Source organism: Lepisosteus oculatus, chromosome 28, assembly GCF_040954835.1.
Source record: "Lepisosteus oculatus isolate fLepOcu1 chromosome 28, fLepOcu1.hap2, whole genome shotgun sequence".
In the NCBI taxonomy this organism is placed as follows: Eukaryota; Metazoa; Chordata; class Actinopteri; order Semionotiformes; family Lepisosteidae; genus Lepisosteus; species Lepisosteus oculatus.
The window spans coordinates 9,635,118-9,642,804 of NC_090723.1; positions in this window are offsets into that span (position 1 = coordinate 9,635,118).

Below are 7,687 nucleotides of genomic sequence, written 5' to 3' on the forward strand. Positions count from 1 at the left end.
GTGGGGGGAGGTATTGGGGTGTGGGGTGCGCTCCCGTGACGGAGCGAATCAGAGGCCTGCTGCTCCTCTCGTGGTGAAGTCCTGCCACAGCAAACATTCAAAACGAAAACAAAAGACGGTAATGAGCGCCTTCTCACAGGTGACGGCGCCGAGAGCCGAGACTGACGTGCGTAAACAGCGCCCTAAAACACTCATTAAAGCATGCAAAGGGGTTAATTAGGGGGGTTAATTGCAGTGAATGGATCGTTGTGCGGGGAAGGATGGGAGAAGAATGTGGATTTCACGGGTCCTGAGGGCTGTCGGGCCGGGGGGTCGCCGTCTCTGCCTCCCCCGCGGGCAGCACGCACCGTGGGAAGACTTGACTCCCACGCTTTCTGCGCCCCATGAAGAGGAGTTTTGGCGAAAGACCTACTTCTGGGAGAGCACCAGACAATTGAAGCAAATTGTGCTTCTAATGAATTGAACTGCGATGATTAAAACCACAGAGCTGCTTGGCGCCGAGCCAGCTTGCCAAAGCTTGTTGAGAAAACATCTCCAGCCGAGGTTTTGAAATAATTTGTTCCGTCGCTGCTTCGACGCATGGACGCGGCTCTGTCGCTGTCATCGCACGGAAGGGCTTTATTTTTCCGTCCGAAGCTCGTTTTACAAGCACACACTTGTCCGTGTGGGTGTTTGTGTGGGAAGTGTTCGCGCCGAGGAGCGGCAGTAATATTGAGCCACAGGAGAGAGACATACGGGGCTGCCTTCGGCACCGGGCGACACGGGTGTTTAGATTCAGTGTAGTTCGATCTCTCTACAGAAACACTTGAGATATGGCCGATATTCGATAAATCACAGGCCCGAGAGTGTATCTTTATTATAGCCGGCAGCTCTGTCACCCTGCAGCTCACAGCTGGTAGCCCACTGGAGCTCAGTAGGTGGGATGGGAGTCTCCTGGGAAAGCTGAGGTTGCTGCTGGAAGAGGTGTTTGTGGGGCCAGTAGGGGGCGCTCACTCTGCAGGCCATGTGGGTCCTAATGCCCTAATGACGAGGACACTATACTGTAAAAGGGCGCCGTCCTTCAGATGATGTAAAACTGAGGTCCTGACTCTCTGTGGTCATTAAAAATCCCAGGGCGTTTCTCGAAAAGAGTAGGGGTGTAACCCCGGAGTCCTGTCCAAATTTCCCATTGGCCCTTACCAATCATGGCCTCCTAATGATCCCCATCTCTGAACTGGCTTCATCACTCTGCTCTCCTCCCCACTGAGAGCTGGTGTGTGGTGAGCTCCCCTCATATCATCCAGGTGGGGCTGCACACTGGTGGTGGTGGAGGGGATCCCCATGACCTGCACAGCACTTTGAGTGGAGTGTCCAGAAAAGCGCTATAGAAATGTGAGGAATTATTCTTATTTCTTCCCTGTATCGTGTCGAAGATTGAAAGTGTTAATTCTGCTCGGTGAGCAGCTGCTCCAGGCTGTGACGTGTCTCCCGCTGGTGTCTCCCGCTGGTGTCCGCTCTGGTGTCCGCTCTGGCCTTCGTTGCATCGGATTGCCTTTGCAGCTCCTGCTGCGCCTGTGGGTGGCGGACAGTCGTTGAAAACCCCACGGGCAGGCTGCAGGTGCAGAGAGGGGAGGGGAGCCAGATTCTTGCAGGAGCCCTGGCCAGCGAGAGTCCCGTGTGGCCCCGTGAGGCCCCGTGTGGCCCTAGTCGCTGGACCCTGGCCAGTCCCATGTGGCCCCAGTCGCTGGACCCTGGCCAGTGAGAGTCCCATGTGGCCCCATGTGGCCCCAGTCGCTGGACCCTGGCCAGTGAGAGTCCCATGTGGCCCCAGGCGCTGGACCCTGTCCAGTGAGAGTCCCATGTGGCCCCAGTCGCTGGACCCTGGCCAGTGAGAGTCCCATGTGGCCCCAGTCGCTGGACCCTGGCCAGTGAGAGTCCCATGTGGCCCCAGTCGCTGGGCCCTGGCCAGTGAGAGTCCCGTGTGGCCCCAGGCGCTGGGCCCTGGGCAGCCGGACTCCGCAGGGATGCAGGTCTCTGCCTCACGGGGGGGCAGCTCAGATGGCGAGTGTGCGTGGGGCGAGTCTGTTCTTGCAGGTTACGCAACTGCATATTTTGTTTTTAACATCGATGACCGCCAGGGCCCGACTTCTCCCTCTGCTCTCTCCTGGCTTTCGTCGGATTTTTCCCCTTTTCCACTCCCTCCCTGGCTCCCCTCTCCCAGTTCCCAGTTTCCTCCTCCCTCTCCCAGCCCCTTCTTTGATGTGTGAAAAGAGTGGATCCCCTCCCCTGCCTCCGTTTCCCCCGAATCCCTCCTTGCCCCCATTCCCAGTTCCCTGTCTCCCAGTGATGGATGGAAAGCCCTAATCCCATCCTGCCCCTCCCCCACCTCGGTCCTTTGTGTGTGTTTCTGTGCTGAAACGGGGCTCTCTTCCCTTCTCTGTGTGCGCGTCTCGGACGTCGGTGTGTGTATCTGTGTCGGGCTGTGTTGCTGTGTGTGATTGTGGCTGGGTGTGCGTTGGCTCGGGGGCTGTCGAGGGTGGTCTGTTGCATGTAGGTCAGGGGCCCGTGCTCTGTCGGGCTGGCGTATTCCACTGCTTTGATCCTGCGGATTAATTTTTAATGGTCCGGCGTTTAAGCTCCTGCATATTTAATGGGAGTTTGCTCAGTGTGCCGGGTGAGCGATGGCGACAGCGTCACACACCGACAATGAGAGACAAAGACACAACTGTTGTTGCAAGCTGAGGTCACCCCCCAGTGTCTGCGCTTTAAACAGAATAATAGATTGTAGCCGGGGGGGTGGGTGAGGGGTGAGGGACGGGTGTGGGGAGGTTTCTCTTCCAAGAAACAAGTCCGGGCCTCGAGACGGGTGGTTAGAAAACGAGGCTCCGCACACGGGAGAGCGGCAGGGACAGAGGAGAAGACCACCAGCCCCCCTCAGCCCCTCTTTGTGGCCGCAGAAGCCTGATGCAGACGATTTCTCCTGAACACGACTATCCCACACCTGTGTCCTGGGAACCAGCTTCCTCTGCTGCCTTTCCTTATCGTGGCTGGACTGCCAGTGCTCAGAGAGGGGTTCTGGCGCTGTGGCTGATGGACAGACAAACTGGCCGACAGGACTGTGAGGCAGGGAGGAGTGCTGTCAGGCGACCAGCCTGCTCAGATCGCGTTTCCTCTTTGGGAACAGTGAAGTCTCTGCTCTCAGAGCCCACATACTTACGTAGGGCACCCTTGTTTCAGATGCCACTGGTACCCCACCTGTCCTGCCATCACACCACCCCAAGTCCCACAGGCAGCGGCCTGCCCTTGAGTGCTCTTGACCTTTGACCCCCGGGGCTGCTTCCTGTGCTGGGCCGGGTGAGGAACGTCCCCCCCAGTCCCCCTGCTCCCCTCCATCTCTTGATCTCTCACGCACTGTGGCCCCCGCAACTTCTCCATCTGCCTCTCCTGGCCTCTTCCCTCGGGGCTGCAGGCGGTCCTGTGTCTGCTGTCCTCCCTCGCCCCCGTGCCAGGCGCTGGGCACCCATTAATCACCACGCTGTCATCTCTCCACCTCCTGTCTGAGGTCACCCCCCCTGCTGGCAGGACCAGGCCCTTGGAGCCACATTCAGCAGCAGGTTCTCCCAGTTCACCTGCATTCAGGGGCGGTCGGGGGGTCTTTACGCACAGCTGAGACATCACAGCCCTCTCCCCTCAGACCAGCAGAGGGGGTTCCTCATGCATTCTTAAAAAACACCAAAACATGTCTGCATTAAAAAAACAATCCCTGGTTCACACAGATGACATCAGTAGTGCCTGTTAATTGGAGTGTCATCTGTCATCACCCCAGCTTGTTGCAGCCTGTGTCATCCCAGCTGTCTTGCTGTGCAGGAGCTGGGCCACCTAAGGCTTTCATAAGGGACCAGTGCTGGTGTGTGGAAATTTCCAGGGAAGCAGAAAACAGGCAGGTTTTCCTCCAGAACTTCAAACACGGCCCTTCCCTGCTCCTGCTCCTGCTCCTCCCTGCCTTTGAATTTTCCTGCCTCTGCCTCTGTCCCTGCTCCTCCCTGACTCTGCTCCTTCTTGCCCCTGCCTCTGAATCTTCCTGCCCCTCCCTGCCTCTGCTCCTGCCCCTCCCTGCTCCTGCCCCTTCCCCTCCCTGCCTCTGCTCTTGCCTCTGCCCCTGCCCCTGCCCCTCCCTGCCTCTGCTCCTGCCCCTGCCCCTCCCTGCCTCCTCTGCACCCTCCTGCCTCTGCCCCTCCGGCTCAGCTGCAGTCTCTCGGACTGCAGCAGCAGTCGCTCTGTCTCGGCTGCACCGGATGAGGTCTGTCCTTCAGCCTGTCCCTCTGCGGGGGCCGAGCAGCGGTTTCTGGGACACCGCTCTGCCTGCGCGCTGGCGGGGCTGCGGGGGAGCTGGCAGGTATCCGCTGGCGACAGGCTGTGAGTGGGCTGCTGGGCTCTTCAACAGGAGCCCAGGCACAGGCAGGTTATATAATCCTTCTGGATTCCAACAGGATCCCTTCGCAGGTTAAATACTGTCTGTCCAAAAGGCCCCAGCAATCGTCTCTGTGTCCCTGCATCTGTGCTGCAGGCTGTGAGGTGTCAGCCAGGTGCACTGGTCAGTAAACCCCAGGGGCGACTGTATGCCAGCCTGTGCTCTGAGTGGAGAGTATTGTCCTGTAGTATTTCTCTCCTGGACCACTGTCCTTCATGACTGTAGCAGCGTTATGAAGGTTAAGCAGACTCAGAACTGCTGCTTTAACCTATATAGCGCATATTACAACAAGAAGAGGAAGATGGCATTGTGCTGTTGTTTTCAAGCAGTGTGTGGAGTCGAATGCATGTGTGTTGCATAATCGAGCAGCCCACGATTTCAGCTAAAAATGGCAAGCCCAAGACATTTAAATAGAAGTGGCTTTTGAAACACACTCCACACAGAGCCTGCCAGTGAGTCAGCCCTGCAGTACGGGGGTGACGTGAGCAAGGGTGTGGCCCAGAAGTCTCATGAGCTTCACCCTCTGGAAGTGGGGTGCTGGGACATGCAGTTGGAGGGGGTCAGTGTGTCACATGCCTGCTGTGAACGAGGGGGGAGGTGATGGCAATAGAATCCATTCTTGGAGCTCCATGGCTCCTGCACTGTTTGATATTGAGCCCTCGCCGCTGAGGAGGGCTGGAGGAGGCAGTGGGGTTGTGATGGTCCTCTCACGCTGCTGGCTGTCCTCATCGCTGACCACATGACCCCACCTCTGCCTCCCCTCTCCAGCCTGGGGTGACCACTCAGGACAAGTGGAGGACCGCCGGCGGAGGTGGGTTTTCATTATGGTGGTGCTGCTCTGGAGGGAGAGAGCGCACTGAGCCCCTGGGCACGCAGACAGGCGCGCACACACACACACACACACACACACACACACACACACAGAGCAAACTGTCCAGGATTATGAAAATGGCAGGGAAAATAAGTAGGAAACAGCAGCCCCAGCTCTGTGCCGCCTCTCATAATACAGTTCTCAGAACAGCCAGGAACATCACAGCTGACCTCCACACTCCCACTCCATTCTCAATTCATAGCGCTCCCCTCAGGAAGAAGGTACAGGGGACTGGATTCAAATAAAAACATCTATAACAAGTCCCCTCTGCAATAAAACTACTCAATGAGGGTATGTAAATATAGTGCCCTGCTATCTACTTATTTACCCATTTATGTATTTCAGGTGATTTTATGTGACTCTTATGTTTTCCTCCTGCGTTTTGTTCTTCTGTGGGAGAAGCCAAAGACAAATTTCCACAGCAGTGGACAATAAAGTGTCTGTCTCTCTAACCTGAGCGTTTCTGACGCCAACCCCTCGCTGCACCGTGCCAGCAGGGAGGGGGAAACTGAGTATTTTTTTGGGGGGGTGGGGGGCTGTAACTGCCCCTCCTTCTCTCGGTTCAAAGAGAGCGACAAACACCTGCGGGACCAGAGCTCTCCGGACCGCTGTGCGGTCAGTCGGTGCCACCCCAAGTCTTCTGCGGGGGACTCAGCAGGGGATCAGATTCTTTAAGGTCAGGCAGGCGAACTGCGGAGGAAAGGAGAGAGACCGGGGTGTTGGAGGGGTGATGAGGTGGGGGTGAAAACGCTGGTGACGTCTGTGCAGGAGCTGGAGGGACAGTTCTGGCTGTGGGGCTGGGCTGGTCAGTCATGTGTGTCTCACAGGACCGGCCTTCTCCCCATGACGCCACGCAGGCCTCCTCCCACCACGTGTGTGTGTGTGTGGGGAGTCCCCACCGTGACCACAGCCGCACTTGTGACTGCAGGGGATGCAGTTTCAGAAGGAAGTGTTTAAAAAAAGGACCAGAAAGAAAATCGAAGCCACAGAGCAGCGCGGGCCCCAGCTGTGAGAGAGGATTCACACGCGTGTGTGCGTGTGTGCGTGCCTGTGTGCCTGTGTTTGTGTGCAGCCTGGCTGTGGTCTGGCCGTTGTACAGGAGACAGTCAGATTAAGGGTGTGGACAGCCCGTTATCTTAGTCCAGCTGTTTGTTGCTGGTTTAGAGAGTCACTTTTCACAGCGAAGCCCCTGAGCTCTGCACAGTTGTGCTGGGTGTGTGGTGGGGGTGGGGACAGCGTTTAGCCCCTTGCTCCTGAATCCACTAATCCAACCAGCATCCGGAGGCCAGTTACTCCAGGGTGAAGGCTGGAGAAACCCAGGTCCGAACCCGGAGGTCTAAGACATGAAGACAACGACGGAGTCAGTTAACCCATTAAGGGAGCAGAGTGATCACAGCAGGCCCTGTGGGTTTGTGCAGGGGCTGAATGGGGTCGCGAGAGACAGGGAGAATTCTGAGCAGCAGCTTTTCAAACGTCACACCTGGACACAAGCGGGTTAACGCCCTTGGCCAGCCCGGATGCCAGCGAGTTGCAACCCAGCTCCCAAAGGCAGTCTTGTTATTGTTTTGCAAGTGCCCCGCGACCGCAGATCGGCACGGGCGACAGGTACGGAGGCTCGTTGGGGTCAAAGTCCGCCCAACCCGCCGATAAGCAAAGCCGGTTCCGGGAGTGGAGTGTGCAGGCGGGGGCTGGCCTCTCCCCGAAACTGCCATCTGCGGACCGGGACGTCAGCGTTTCTAGTGAATCCGCCATGAGGTCATCCCTCATGGGCTCATTCCTGAATTCGTAGTAAACGAGGAGGGGTATGCTTTGGAAATGTGTTATACACAGGATGACACAGGAAATCGATTGCCTCAATAAACAAAACATACGTAACTGCGGCCCATTCGAATACTATTACACATACTATATGTGGGGAGCCTGTGAGCTGTAAAACATGACGACATCTTTCTACGTGATTCAAATATTTCGGGATGTTTGGGCTCTAACACTGTGAAATTCCCATGGCACTGTATTTGCCGTAACATCTGTCGTGTGTTCAGATTTATTTCCCTTTATACTAACGACTGAGCATTGCTGTGATCTAACGTCTACCAACTGCTACATTTTTTCGCCAATGTGCCAGCAGAGTTACTCTAAAGCCGTAAAACAAGCGAGCTCCGCGTATAATAAACGAAATTAACCCGCGACCCGATTAAATTAACTAATTCAAAGGCAGCAGGAGACCGTGCTAGTGTAATATGTTGATTTTTGTTTAAAAGACCAGCCTCCCGAGCGCAGCGCCTTCCAGGCAGTAGCGCAATGGTTAACCTGCCACGCGCACACGTGTTTTTTTTTTTTGCCTCTCTCTCTCTCTCCGTCTCTCC